At 36.2% G+C, this 15728-nt stretch overlaps 1 pseudogene across 1 annotated transcript; it reads right to left on the bottom strand.

Annotated features, from left to right (window-relative positions):
* Window positions 1-760: 760 nt before the first annotated feature.
* Window positions 761-15472, bottom strand: LOC143570860 (protein MICRORCHIDIA 7-like; annotated as a pseudogene). Its single transcript, XR_013142004.1, has 20 exons — window positions 15068-15472; window positions 13774-13848; window positions 13637-13671; window positions 13449-13527; window positions 13278-13370; window positions 12788-12872; window positions 12526-12601; window positions 12191-12319; window positions 11952-12050; window positions 11758-11859; window positions 11494-11655; window positions 11130-11225; window positions 3729-3780; window positions 3525-3636; window positions 3363-3424; window positions 2147-2510; window positions 1684-1778; window positions 1506-1593; window positions 1048-1170; window positions 761-959 (listed from the first exon to the last, which is right to left on the bottom strand). The product of XR_013142004.1 is annotated as a protein MICRORCHIDIA 7-like (transcript).
* Between the last annotated feature and the right edge of the window lie 256 nt (window positions 15473-15728).

The raw sequence follows: 15728 nt of genomic DNA, 5'->3' as shown, positions 1-15728 counted from the left end.
TTGATGGAATTAGCTTTCCTAAATAAGACACCATAATCAAATTGTTGAGTCTCTAGAAATCAAATTTTAAATCTCAATTCATGAGATCAAGTACGCAAGTCGATAAAGATGATTGATATCACTTGTGGAATTACTCCTTGAGTTGATCATGATGCCATGTGAAATTCAACTTTGTGGAAGTTTGTTCTCTAGTATGGGAGTCCTAAGTTCTTCAAATTCAAACATAGTTTGAAAACAACAAACACCATAGTATATAATTTATAACAGAAAAGGTATAGCTTATAAAGTCATTACTTATACTAAATTGATCACCTGTGGAAAACTTTTGGTATTTCAAACTAATAAATCCCACCTTTAGAAGGTTATGGAAGAAATCAAGACGCGTTTCTTTCTTTGGATAACGAGTATAAAATGGAAGATCTTGATCTGAGTAAATGTTTTCTTTTGATAGCAATCCTGCTGCTTCATTCTGTTGAAATCACCATACCATTTGAGTTTGCAACCTTTTGCACTTTTAACCTTGATTTTCTTCTAAAACAAATGATATGATGATTTCAACCAATTCCTATAGAAATGAACCAAACTCTTCCACTTAAACGTTGCCTTTTTTTTTGGCTCAAAACGTTTATTGTAAAGTTTCATTTACGGTCAAATTCACTATGAACTAACAATTAGTCAACAAAACAAGCTATGCACACCATAACCGGAAGCATATAAACTTGCCTATGAATTTAACCATTAACTAGATTGATTAATCACCATCACAACCCATTCAACTTTCGCATACCAAATTTCTAAAAAGTAACCCAAAAAAAAAAAACTTAAAAACGAAATAGAAAACGCCGCCTAGCATAATCACTATGGTCCTACTGCCCCCATTTATTCCCCAAACTTCTCATTTTCTCCAACTCCAACTGTGTAACCTTTTCAATCAAGTCATTGTTTGTAACCTCTGTTTCCTGTACAAAGTAAATAAACACCATTAATAATTAATTTCAATCATTTTACAGATATAAAAATAAATATTAAATGAGGAGCAACACAGACCCTCAATTTCTTTCTTAAACTTTCTTCCTCAGCATTTCTACGCTCTCTTTCCTCCGAAAATATAGCGATTATACTATCTTGCTCCTTGTTTAAGGCCTCGTATTTTTGTCTTTCCTCCTCCAGCTAATCATGATATAAACTCAATGTCAGCAGCATACGTGGCCCGGGTAATACATGTTGCACGTCAATTTTCAAAAATATCACCCAATAGAAACAAAATCATACCCGAGCGGTTACACCTCTTAAAGAAACTTGACTACTACTGAATAACATTTCGCAAAGGAATAATAAAAAATAATCGCACAAATGGTTCCAGTGGTTTGATAATACTGCAAGTCTGGTCCCCATATTTTAAAATTGCAAACTCAAATCACAAAAACCATTTGTGCACTTTTCTTTAATAATAATAATACTTATTATTACTATTTTATAGATAAATAAGAAAACACAGTAATTACCTGAGCTTCAAGTTCTTTGCAACGATTTCTTTCAGATTCTAGATCCTTCAACAGATCACCTAATATCTCTTCTTCTCTCCTTTTCAATCTATGAGAATTTAAAAAAATTATTAATATGTGAAACAAAATCTATAAAAAAAAATAATAATAATAAAAAAGAAAAAAACAATAAACACACCTTTCCTTCAACTGAAGGTTTTCTTCCATCAACAATTGTAAACTGACATTACTAGAATTTGAAGAAGCTGTTGCATTCCCGTTAACAATAGAAGACTGCCAATTTTATTAAAAAAAATTGCATTAATTACACAAATTGTGTCAGTTCAACAATATTTTTGAAAAAGAAAAACTGCATGAGTGCTTGACAAGTATATATTAATTATCAAAAAGATTTACGATCAATGTTTTAGGCCCAAATCCATTATTTTGGACCATTTTTTCAGGCCCAAATTTTCAATCTCAAATAATTAAACCAAAAAAACCAAAAGCAGGCCGTTTTAAAAAACTCAAAAACCAAATATTCGGTTTTCGGTTATGTTTGAGCCCGAAACCAACCTATGCACACCCCTAGCTAGAATCAAGAAAAAATATGTTCTAAAAACACAAAAAATCCATAAAAACACAAAAAAGTCCAAAATTACCCGTAGATGAGGTGGCACGCTAACTTGTATAACTTTTGCAGTTGCAGAAAGTTCAGGATATTGGACATCGAGTGCCGAAACTGAACCAACTTTCATTTGTGAACTACTAGTGTTTGCTAGTTGTGCATTCATGGCAGTTTGTGAATCAACATCACGGATGTTTTCGGTCAAAGGCGATGTAGACTCGGAAGAACTTGCACTTGCACCATGAACTCTATTATGTTTCTCTCTTGTTTCTCTAATATTAGCATTACCATTTGGTTTGCTTATTACTGACTCTTTCAGAGGTCTATGTGAAGCGGATTTGTCTGTTTGTTCCTGAAACTTTTCCTTGAAGGTTCCGGTGTGTAATCAGGAGAAGATTCTAGAATAACCACAAAAACGTTACATTGTTTGTGTAGTGATAAAGCCATACAATATAGACTATTGAATTCTTTTGGTACTAATTAAATTAAACTTATAAAAGATCAATAAACATTAATTAAGATGATAATTAAAAGGTATCTTTTCTAAGCGTAATAATTTTCAAATTTAAAAAAATATAGAGAGTAAACTACACGAATGGTCGGTGTGGTTGGTTTATATTTTGTATTTCGCCCCTAAAGTTTAAAAGTTACGAATTTAGTCCCCACCCACCTAGTTTACTTTAATAATGGTCCATGTCAGGTAAGACTACTATTTTGCCATTATTAAAAGTTACACTGTAACGACTATAATAATAATAAGAAAATCAAATAAGGCAAATAGGAATCTTAATTGACCCACGAACCATTTATTAAAGCAAACTAGATGGGTGGAGACCAAATCCAAAACTCTAAAATTTTTACGAAAAAAATCCAAAATTTGGGCCAACCAAAGGGACCATCCGTGTTACTTTAAAATTTATGTTACTAAAAATAATAATACAGTGTCAAATAAAAAAATAAAAAATATTGAATAACAAAAAGAAATAGGTTTGATAGAGATATATGAGCTCTCTAATACTGTGAAATTTGATATTTCACTCCCCATAAATTAAATTTAGCTCCCCAAAAATTAAATTTAGCATAATAAAACCAATACTCTGATCCCTATATCAGATTTTTCTAACCATAAATTTGCATTATGCATCCTACTAAACACTAACCACGTCCCAGCATACTTTTTCTAGCATTTAACCTGAAATTATTAAGATTGATTTATAATCAAGAAACTATGACAATAATACAACAAATACCTCTCTCCAAATTTTTCTTGCTGCGTCTGGGAGCGTAGCCTATTTTGTGACAGTATGTACTCCTGAATCAAGAATGTTTGATGTTACTTAACTAAGTTATAAAACAAAATATTTAGAATAAGCGCATTAGCATCAACAATACACGCACACACATATGCATACCAGTATGATTTTTGCATTTGAATAAGGCGTGTTTCAAGTCTTTGAAGAACAGTAGTGCGTTCAAACCCTTGTTTGTCATGAGCTGGTTCAACAAAATTAGCTTCCAATACACCTAACCAACAGCAAAAAATAAAGCCATCAAAAAATATGTGAATTGACAAAAAAAAAACAAAAAAGGAACATTTTTCAGGTATAGATATTAACCTATGACCCCACGACCGTCACTTCCTGCAGCGTTCCAGATTCTCCAAAATGGCTGTAAAACAAGAAACATTGGTTTTTGAAAAATATTTGGGTCGAGCCACTAATTAAGGTTTTGCGAAACGACAAACCAAACCAACCGGGTTGGGTTGGTTGACCGGTCTTAACAGTTTGTTGGTTTAACGATTCGGTTTTGGTGGTTTAAACCGATCTTTTCATTATTTTTACATTTTTGAGTTTGTAACAAAATTTGTAAAATAATAAAGATGGTTCATGATTATAATACATAAACATGACTACATGTTTCAGAAATTGAAAATACATATAGAAAATAAAAAAGCTTGAACAGCCAGCGTCATTTACATGGCCACTTTCAAAGTTTCAAACTGTACCAAACTGTGAACCAAACCGTACGGATCTCAACCCTGCCGAGTCAACCAAACCGAACAACTAACCAATGGGTTGGTTATGTTTTAACCACTTAACTTGGGGGTCCGTTTCGGTTATAGTGTGTCGTAACCATATTAACCGAATGCATATATAATGATTTACACAATCTATCAAATATATACTACACATTCTATAGTTTTGATTTTGAAAACAAGTAGCTAAATTACTGTAAGGCCCCGAACCCGGTGGCCCTACTTTAGCGTCGGATTTACTCATAAACACAGTCCTTCAAATCAGAGTTTATTAAAACTTTTCGCGGAATATAAAACATCAATCATTTGTTACAAAACATTAAATCTTTTCTTTGATACCATAACACAAAACTTTATTTTTAAAACATCTTTACTTATTTCTTCAGATGCCAGCCGTTCAATCCATGCCGTGTGTCATCCTCATGCTAGCTCTGTAATCAGCTCACCTGCGTGCATACTAAAAGTCAGCTACGCTGAGTGAGTTCTAGTTAATCGAATGCCATACAATACATACACATACATACATATCTGTAGATACATATCCATACTTCACTAGTTGCTCTTCTGTTCTACCTACATACTTGCTACCATACATACAATTTATTCCCATATATTTCTTCCCGTATCCGAAGGCACATATCACTATCTTAACCTCGTATAAATATCCATAGGAGGATCGTCATGTAATATCTATTAAAAGAACCATTACCAATACCGTACTATATATAATTTCCATAGGAGGAACACTCTGTATATTTTCCATAGAAGGAACACTTTACTTTCCATAGAAGGAACACTATACCTTCCATAGAAGGAACACTATACCTTCCATAGAAGGAACACTATACCTTCCATAAAAGGAACACTATACCTTCCATAAAAGGAACACTATCTATACGTTATTATTTAATATCCATGTAAGAAGCTAATCTCTTCCCTTGACGATACGTGTAATATCCGAAGATCATTCACGTACCGTCAGACAATCAATCGTATCTATCACATATGTCATACACGGCATACACCTCTTTTCTCGAATATTGGTATGGTTCGGTTCCCTAGTCCCCAATTATTAGTAGGGTTCGATTCCCTCTTCGTTACCTTACAACCATACATCATACCTCGAATATTAGTAGGGCTCAGTACCCTTTTCGTAACCATACAACCATACATTATCATTTGTTTCTTCTATTATCTCCATCATGTTCATACCCATAATCATACCTAACATACTTACCTTATACCTAGCGTTACAACCTGACAGTACGTGCAATATCCGAAGATCGTTCACGTACCATCAAGCAATCATTCATACATTTCACATTATCCACATAAGGCATACACTTATCTCTTAGGATAAGTGTATTAACTATCACATTGAGTATGCACACAGCCCCGAAAACATAACAAGGAATGGGGCTAGAAACTCACCTGGACTCTGCTTCTTCCTCTGGTAGCTGTAAATCCTTTCTTTAACTGAGCTCGGCTAACTGTACAAGTTACACGTATCAATACTCGCATGACCTAATCTGGTGGCCTAGTATTAGCTTACTTTAACTTATCGCTTTTAATTTATTTTCTAAACGAACTTGGCTTCAGGCGGAGTTAAACCTTAGGCGAACTTGGCTTCAGGCGAAGTTAAACCTTAGGCGAACTTGGCTTCAGGCGAAGTTATCCTTAGGCGAACATGGCTTCAGGCGAAGTTAATCTTGGGCGAACTTGGCCGTAGGCGAAGTTATCCTTAGGCGAAGTTACGCTTGAAGGCGAAGTTCATCAGGCGAACTTAATCTTGCAGGCGAAGTTATCGCGCTGCAGATCTGTTTGCCTATAAATCCTTCGTTTCTTAGCCAAATAACTCGATTTTGGTACCCACGGAATCGTATGATCGGCGCCTACAAATCCCAACCATCAAATCGGCCTAAAATCGACGTTTTAAGGGTCCGATTTGGGCAGTTTGGGTTTCGGGTCCGGTTAACCCGTCCAATCCTAACCATTTTCAGTAATATTAGCTTTGTTGGATTTGTTCTTACCTTACCAACTCAGATCTATCAACAAAATCTCGGGTCTCGGCTTCGAATCTTGATCGGTTAGAATGTGTGTGTTTTGAGTGTGTGAAGAGATAGATGTAAATGAAGATATTTTTGGGATTTTGAGGGTATTTATATCCCTGAAATCCCATTCTCATTTAACCCATCTCAATTAATCCAAATCCATAACCAACGTCCATTACCCGACACTAGCCCGACCCATACCAACTCCTACTCTTTTATTTATTCCTGATAACCCGGGTAAACTTTCTCTCTATTATTAAGTAATATAGTTAATATTATCTTGAAATTTCGGGATGTTACAAGTCTTCCCTCCTTAAAGAGGTTTCGTCCCCGAAACCTAACTTATTCCCTATAAATGGAAAACTTCTTATATTTACACGTTTTATTGAATCGCCTTCGTTTTCTGAGTTACTCTTCTTACTTCCGATTTTGCAGTCATCGAATGATGGTCATGTGTATTAGCTATTTAAGGTAGCTTGTCCATAAAGCCTTTGATGTACCAAGTCTCATTTCAATCTTCAAGAGGCTTTGTCTTATATCATATTAAATGCTAAAGCCTAAGTCGACACTCTATCACAACCCAACAATTTATCATGACTAACATGCATTCAGACAATTCGTACCATAATTAATAAACACCAGTCAAGACTTCAACATAAAACAACACGCATCGAGTCATTAATAAGTTACACATAGATTTAATACTTATGGCTAGCATCTAGCCTCCTTGAATGTCTTCTCTAAGCATACGGAGGAATCTGTTAAACCTCAAGCACTCTTCTCTCCATGTCCTCCCTTTGGCTTCTTACAATCCCTTGCTATGTGCCCACGTACTCCACAGTTGTGACACCTATGGTAATCATCACATTCCCAAGAGGAATGTCCTGCTCTTCCACACCTGTAGCAAACGCCTAATCCCTTTCTGCACTCTCCGGGGTGTCTCTTCCCACATTTTTCACAAGCAGTGAACCCCTCTTGCCTTGACTTCTTTTTGCGTGGATCCACTTCATTGGCTTCCTCTGGTTCTGGGGTTGGGTTCTTTTTCTTCGGTTCCATTTTCTCCCCTTCACAGTTGGCAAGGTCCTCATAAATCATCTCGGCCAATTCCACAGCCGAGTCAAATGTTGCGGGCTTACTAGACTTAACCAAAGTGCGAACATTCCAAGGAAGTCCCCTTACGTAACACTTGATCCTTTTAGCTTCGGTGTTCACCATGTTAGGTACCAACCTAGACATGCGGTTGAATTCAGTAGTATACTCCCGTTGTGTCATCTCTCCCGCTTTCAAATTCAGAAACTTCATCTCCACTCTTTCAACTTCTGTATCAGCGCAGACCTCTTCATCACCATGTCCTTTAGGTCATTCCAACTCATCACCTTGATCTCTTCACGGGTCTTCCACTGCTCCACACTCTCCCACCAATACATAGCCTCATCTTCAAAAGATTGAGTGGCGTAACCGACAGCTTGGTCAGGACGGCACTCGCTAATGCGGATAACCTTGTCCATAGCAGTTATCCATTGGAGAGTAGCGATTGCGTCTCCCAACCCGGTCAGCTTTGGCGGGTCACAACCTTTGAAGGACTTATAGTTGCAACCGCCTCGGCCCCTCTTCCTATCATCATCTTTCACATACCTATCCCCACTCGAGGCCTCTCTTTCACCTTCCCCATTCTTTCTACCATCACCACCCGCCCCTTCAGCAGTTCGCTCACGGCTTCCAGCAGATCCTTCGGGATTCAGGTTCTTCACAGCAGCAACTACAGCCTGAACGATGGCTGCTTGAACTGCGGGACTAAGTTGAACTTCTTCGTTATTGTCCTGGTCTCCTCCTGCGGCGCTCCCTTCATCTTCGGTGTGGGAAACTTCTACCGAGGGTTGCCGGACAAGACGAGGCCTGCCACGACGTCCAGTGCGACCCCCAGTTCCCACAGCTTCTCCAGCTCCAGCCATCAGTATTCTTAAAGGGACAACACAAACATCATCACTCAAGGAACTATTTAGTACAAGGATAGTAAGGCTAACAGGTAATAACAGTGGCCAGTTGTGACTAGCTGATCACGTTACTTTCCGTGTCCTATACACTTCCCTTTATGAGTCTATTTGTGCTGGTTCTACTTAAGCAATTAGTCAAATCAAATAATCAATTACTTCTATCCTTATCGTTCACGTATCTTTTCTTTCTCATTAACATATACATTTAATCGTACACGTTACCTTTACTGATCTTGCTTGAGCGACACATGGCATTCTTGAACTGACATCTTCTTTTCTTTCTTACTTAAATCCCATTCTCTGTTCGAGTCTAAGCATGTAGGATGCTTAAATCTCTCGAACTTATGCTCTGATACCAACTTGTAAGGCCCCGAACCCGGTGGCCCTACTTTAGCGTCGGATTTACTCATAAACACAGTCCTTCAAATCAGAGTTTATTAAAACTTTTCGCGAAATATAAAACATCAATCATTTGTTACAAAACATTAAATCTTTTCTTTGATACCATAACACAAAACTTTATTTTTAAAACATCTTTACTTATTTCTTCAGATGCCAGCCGTTCAATCCATGCCGTGTGTCATCCTCATGCTAGCTCTGTAATCAGCTCACCTGCGTGCATACTAAAAGTCAGCTACGCTGAGTGAGTTCTAGTTAATCGAATGCCATACAATACATACACATACATACATATCTGTAGATACATATCCATACTTCACTAGTTGCCCTTCTGTTCTACCTACATACTTGCTACCATACATACAATTTATTCCCATATATTTCTTCCCGTATCCGAAGGCACATTAACTATCTTAACCTCGTATAAATATCCATAGGAGGATCGTCATGTAATATCTATTAAAAGAACCATTACCAATACCATACGATATATAATTTCCATAGGAGGAACACTCTGTATATTTTCCATAGAAGGAACACTTTACTTTCCATAGAAGGAACACTATACTTTCCATAGAAGGAACACTATAATTTCCATAGAAGGAACACTATACCTTCCATAAAAGGAACACTATCTATACGTTATTATTTAATATCCATGTAAGGAGCTAATCTCTTCCCTTGACGATACGTGTAATATCCGAAGATCATTCACGTACCGTCAGACAATCAATCGTATCTATCACATATGTCATACACGGCATACACCTCTTTTCTCGAATATTGGTATGGTTCGGTTCCCTAGTCCCCAATTATTAGTAGGGTTCGATTCCCTCTTCGTTACCTTACAACCATACATCATACCTCGAGTATTAGTAGGGCTCAGTACCCTTTTCGTAACCATACAACCATACATTATCATTTGTTTCTTCTATTATCTCCATCATGTTCATACCCATAATCATACCTAACATACTTACCTTATACCTAGCGTTACAACCTGACAGTACGTGCAATATCCGAAGATCGTTCACGTACCATCAAGCAATCATTCATACATTTCACATTATCCACATAAGGCATACACTTATCTCTTAGGATAAGTGTATTAACTATCACATTGAGTATGCACACAGCCCCGAAAACATAACAAGGAATGGGGCTAGAAACTCACCTGGACTCTGCTTCTTCCTCTGGTAGCTGTAAATCCTTTCTTTAACTGAGCTCGGCTAACTGTACAAGTTACACGTATCAATACTCGCATGACCTAATCTGGTGGCCTAGTATTAGCTTACTTTAACTTATCGCTTTTAATTTATTTTCTAAACAAACTTGGCTTCAGGCGGAGTTAAACCTTAGGCGAACTTGGCTTCAGGCGAAGTTAAACCTTAGGCGAACTTGGCTTCAGGCGAAGTTAAACCTTAGGCGAACTTGGCTTCAGGCGAAGTTATCCTTAGGCGAACATGGCTTCAGGCGAAGTTATTCTTGGGCGAACTTGGCCGTAGGCGAAGTTATCCTTTGGCGAAGTTACGCTTGAAGGCGAAGTTCATCAGGCGAACTTAATCTTGCAGGCGAAGTTATCGCGCTGCAGATCTGTTTGCCTATAAATCCTTCGTTTCTTAGCCAAATAACTCGATTTTGGTACCCACGGAATCGTATGATCGGCGCCTACAAATCCCAACCATCAAATCGGCCTAAAATCGACGTTTTAAGGGTCCGATTTGGGCAGTTTGGGTTTCGGGTCCGGTTAACCCGTCCAATCCTAACCATTTTCAGTAATATTAGCTTTGTTGGATTTGTTCTTACCTTACCAACTCAGATCTATCAACAAAATCTCGGGTCTCGGCTTCGAATCTTGATCGGTTAGAATGTGTGTGTTTTGAGTGTGTGAAGAGATAGATGTAAATGAAGATATTTTTGGGATTTTGAGGGTATTTATATCCCTGAAATCCCATTCTCATTTAACCCATCTCAATTAATCCAAATCCATAACCAACGTCCATTACCCGACACTAGCCCGACCCATACCAACTCCTACTCTTTTATTTATTCCTGATAACCCGGGTAAACTTTCTCTCTATTATTAAGTAATATAGTTAATATTATCTTGAAATTTCGGGATGTTACAATTACAGTAACAAATTTTATTTGAAAACAAGTAGCTAAATTACAGTAACAAATTTTATTTTATGAAGATCATAGAAAGTGGCTTAGAATATAACTTTGACTTGGGAATTTTATGCATAAAAAGGATGTAATGTTTTAAATAGGAAAAAAAATCACAGCATATACGGGATCGCAACTTCACAGCAAGAATTAAGTGGATAACTAAATTTTCAAGTCTAAAGTTAAAAGTAAAAAAAAAAAACTGGTTAGCAGACCTATAACCGAAACAAAACCAAGAAAAATACCTATTAACCGAAAACCGATCAGTCAAAAGACTATAATAACCAAAATTTTCGGTTTCGGTTGGGGCTGAAAACCAAACCAAACCAAACCATCCAATGCACATCCCATAAATATCAACAAAAGTCAAACCTTAATGAGTCGGTTTTTATGATAAACATTGAACCCTTGTACATCAATATGAGCTGTTGCGTCTTTTACAAACCCCACAGTGACTACAGCAACCATCTGCTTAGTGTGAGAGAAAAAACAATTACAAAATAACTTGAACAAAACACAAGCATCAATTTCATATAAAGGTGGTCAAACAGGCCAGTCAAAACGGGTCAAAGTGAGCAATTTTCCATCTCGGTTGAAACCAGATTATTTCAAATATTATATTAGTTTAATTATAATCTATCTTTTAACAAGTAAGATTTTGTGTATTAAAAACACACCCGTTTGACCCCTTAGAGATTAAAAGCAAACAAAAGAGAATCAAATCTTTTAATATTACATTTGTATCCTTGGGAGCCCCTTCTTGACCAGGCTGAGGGCGATATGTGACCTCGTTTGTCATCATCATATCATTAACTATATTATGATGCTCAACATCCTTCCCACGAAGAATTATCCGAAAGTTATGAGGAACTCTTAGATAGAGAATTGATGCATAACTCTGAAAAAGTTTTTTTTTTTTAAATATCATTATTAAACCATGACCAATGAACAATATGTAGAGTGTGTAGTTACAAACTTATAATGACAACTTATGGTTTACCCTGAGTGAGTGGCGATATGTTAAGAAATGTCGAGAGTTTGGATATCGTTGAGCCATTTCTATATTTTTCTCGTCTCGATTAACACCTCTAATTTGAATATCCTGCAAGACGCAATTTTAACGTCAATTGGTAAATACTGATCATACACTACCCATAAAGGAGTTACGTAGATTTAAGGCTAACATAAACAAACATGTTTATCGGTATCAAAATCGAGCTCTAACTGTTCTTGATCATCCTCCCATAGATTGTAAATGATCATTCGTGTACCCTGATCCTTCATATGATCAAACTAAAAATAAAAGTAAAATAGATCAATAACATGTTCCTTAAAAAAAGATCCTAGATATCAGATTAATAGGCGAGTGTGCTTTATAAAAATATTTAAAAGCACTATTAAATTATATAAACCATGTGATTAAGAAACTTTACTTGTTTCAAGAGGTCTGATTCAGTTGAAAATGGAGACCATTGTACCACAGCCTCAAGATTTCTGTTCCAATCACTCGCTGATGATCGTTTCATCTTCTTCCATGCTCCTCCATCTTGTTCATAATCAAGCTTTTTGACGTGTCAACAACCACCATAAACAAATAAACAGTAAAAAGTAAGTTACTTGCTACAAAAAGATGAATTAAACAAAACACAGAATCGCATGGCTACCTACCTGCTGTCTTGAAATAGCATTTTATGAAAAGGTTTGAAGGTCTATATAGTTCTAAGACTTAGTAATTTAAAACGTAACTTTAGTTAGTAAAATTAATTACCATGGGAACTACTATATCTTCCTTCCCTGTGATTCGCAGAAATGTGTAGGACAACAGGCCAATGCTCTGTGTAGGCCTTCAAGGCAAATATAAAATTAAATGTTATTAGTTAGTGGTTTTTGTAAAATAAAATGTAGTTAAACAGCTTCAGAAACATAAATGCTATCATGGTAACTAACAATGTGGAAAACTCGGTCCAACTCAGTACACTTATCATGTTGCTAACAAAAAAGCAGGTCAATGACATAAATGGATCACAAACCTCTTTCCATGTTTCCCAGAGCATCGAGAAAAAACGATAACATCAGCTCCAAGCCTCATAGTGCTTGTCTTGAAACCATTTCCATCTGTTAAAAAAAATAGCTTGGTGGTAAATAAAAGAGCTGCAGTGTTCTAGATGCCAAATTACAGCCTTCCTGGCCCGAGAATACAAAAAAGACATAGCTGATAAAATGGGTGGCCAAAACAAGTTAGAAACAGATTCGGGTCCAAATGGGTGTTTTTTGTCCAAAATTTGTACCATTTTATAATTAATTTTGTTAAGATTTGATCATAATCAAAGTTTTTAGAAAATGAAGCCAAATGGTTGTAACTTTTAGAAACTAAACTTACACTTGGGCAACTTTCGATCCCCATTTGGCCGGTTCCCATCTTAACTACTTTTTAGTCTTCCCATTTGACTGGTAGGGATAAAACGCAACCCAAATTGGCTATTCTTAAGTAAATAATTAACACTCAAAACTGCCACTTACATTGTCCAATTGTATCCTTGACCTTGCTTTTCAAAGAATATCCAAGAGACATGCAATGTCTCATTTTTTCTGGGTCCATCCCACCACCATTATCTTCAAAATAGTGAAGACAAAATACTTAGAAAAACTAGCAAAAAGAAACATAATACTAGATCGTTAAGTGATGCTTGCCTTCAATCAATAACATTCTGTTGCTATCTTTTTTGTTTGTCAGCATATCAATTTTCACATATGTGGCACCATTACAAACCTGATAACAAAATTTAAAACAGTAAAAATAATTCCCACGGAGTCATTCAGTTTACATCAAATGCATTTAATATTTTATATATATATATATATAAGCATAAGAAAAGTACCTCATCTAGTGCATTGTCCAAAAGTTCTGCAAAAGCTACATGAGTACATAAATATAGAAAAACCAATAAGCACACCTATAAAGTGGATTAAAATAACGAACTACAGGCGAATAACCAAATAGATGAAATAGCATTACCTCCAAGAACCCATTTATGACTAGTTGCGTTGGAATGCAGAAACCTTGGATGCACCCTCAAATGATCCATACCACCTATAGATATGAAATAAGTGGGGTATAAAGGTTGCTCTAGTTATATAAAACTGTTAGCTTCTAACAAAGTACATATTTAACTATACATGATTGTAAGGTGAAATGCAATTATAGGCCCTACGCCCCTACACACAACTTTCCATTCAAACAATTACAGTAAAATGTCAAAATAGAAGATGTGCACACTGGCTTGCAATTATAGGTTATTACATTTGATCAAACTTCGAGGTTCAAACAAAAATAGAGATCAAGCCAAATTCAGAGACATATATTTAGTAAAATGTTATAGTGCATAAGCAAATATTCGGTATATTGCCCATTTGTAATTAATTAAACCAAGAAGCATGTAAGTGCAACTAAAAACAGGGTAATTGACAATTTACTAACTGCCCTGATGCTACAAAAATATTTTAAACGCATGATCATGATACTTAATAAACCTATCAAACTTGCTTTTTATTTGATCCCTTGCCAGAATAAAGAAAATGTGAATGTCAGCTTACAACATCTTGAGGCACAGTAACTTTTGTTACTGTAATATATTATACAATAGTCTGACCTACCGTCTACACCGGAATACCATAACTTTTCGCTAACTTGATTCCAATTTGAAGCTTCAAACAAATCACCATATTTAAATGCAGGATTAGCATAAAAAAATTGCATCCTAACCCCAAATCAGCAAAAGGCTCATATATGCTTGTTAACCTGTAAGCCAGGCGAAAACAAGTGCCTTAAGAAGTGCTTACTGGTCTACTCGAAAACTAAGTACATACCTAAGTGCACCCTTTATGTGGTTTAGTTTAAATGTGTAAGTAAAAAAATAGTTAAAGCAAAATAGCCTCCGTATAATCAACTCTCGAAAAGCTATAAAAATTACAGTTCTAGTACTGTGTTGTTTTGATAAAACATATTTTCTTAACTATTTGTTTTATTGTCTCATTAATACAGCAACACAGATTAGATTGTAAGAATCCCCAAAAATCATATAAAATTTCATATGATTCCAATTCCAGTTATGAATAAACTAAAATATCATTAACAATCTATAACCTACAAATTAAGCAATGCACCATCCCAAAAATCACCATAATCTTAAATCAAACTCAACTAAGTAAACAATAATTAATAAGACAATCATTACCAATCCCTAAAACCAGCAACTAATAAAAAACCCCCAAATCAACACTAAATCCAATTAAATTCACAATTAAAATACCTGAAGGAACACCCCAATCAGCAGCAGACCGTCCATCGAAATCACCAGCTTTCCAAAACTGCTTACAGCTCTGTTCCGGAACCACACGGTTTCCATTGACACGTGGCACCGTCTGCGGCAAAGGATCCAGAAACCCTACCGGAAGAACCACAGCGTCACCGGACTTCTTCCGCTTATTATTAACCTCATCACCACCACTCAAAACCCTAGATCTCTTGGCATTACCAGACGACGTGGATTCGTCATCTGAACTGTCCAAATCAATCACCGGGATCTCGGAATGGTTGGCGGTTGTGCTGCCGTTGGGTAATTCGGTGTATTCCTGCTTTACTTGAACTCCGGCCATGACGGTAACCGTTTATTGGCGGCAAAAGCGAACGATTATTGTGGTGAAATACCGTGGAAACGGTTTAGCGTGGAAAACCCAACTTGTTCGAATGTACTGGTGGACGCTGTACAGTGTATACTGTTGTTGTATATGACGTGAATAATATGAATATGAATCGATTAATATTCTTTTACTATTATTTCGAGTAAATAAGGGAGGTTTATAATATATTTAATACTAGGCTAAATACCCGTGTATAACACGGGTTTAACAAATTTAATTTTACAAGTTCAAAACATTTAAAGTATCAATAATAATAAGTCATGATAAATA

The sequence above is a fragment of the Bidens hawaiensis genome, unplaced genomic scaffold (assembly GCF_021521415.1).
Source record: "Bidens hawaiensis isolate Kalapana, Puna unplaced genomic scaffold, B.hawaiensis_p1.1 tig00025122_1, whole genome shotgun sequence".
NCBI classification, from domain to species: Eukaryota; Viridiplantae; Streptophyta; class Magnoliopsida; order Asterales; family Asteraceae; genus Bidens; species Bidens hawaiensis.
This window is presented reverse-complemented; position numbering and strand designations above follow the sequence as displayed.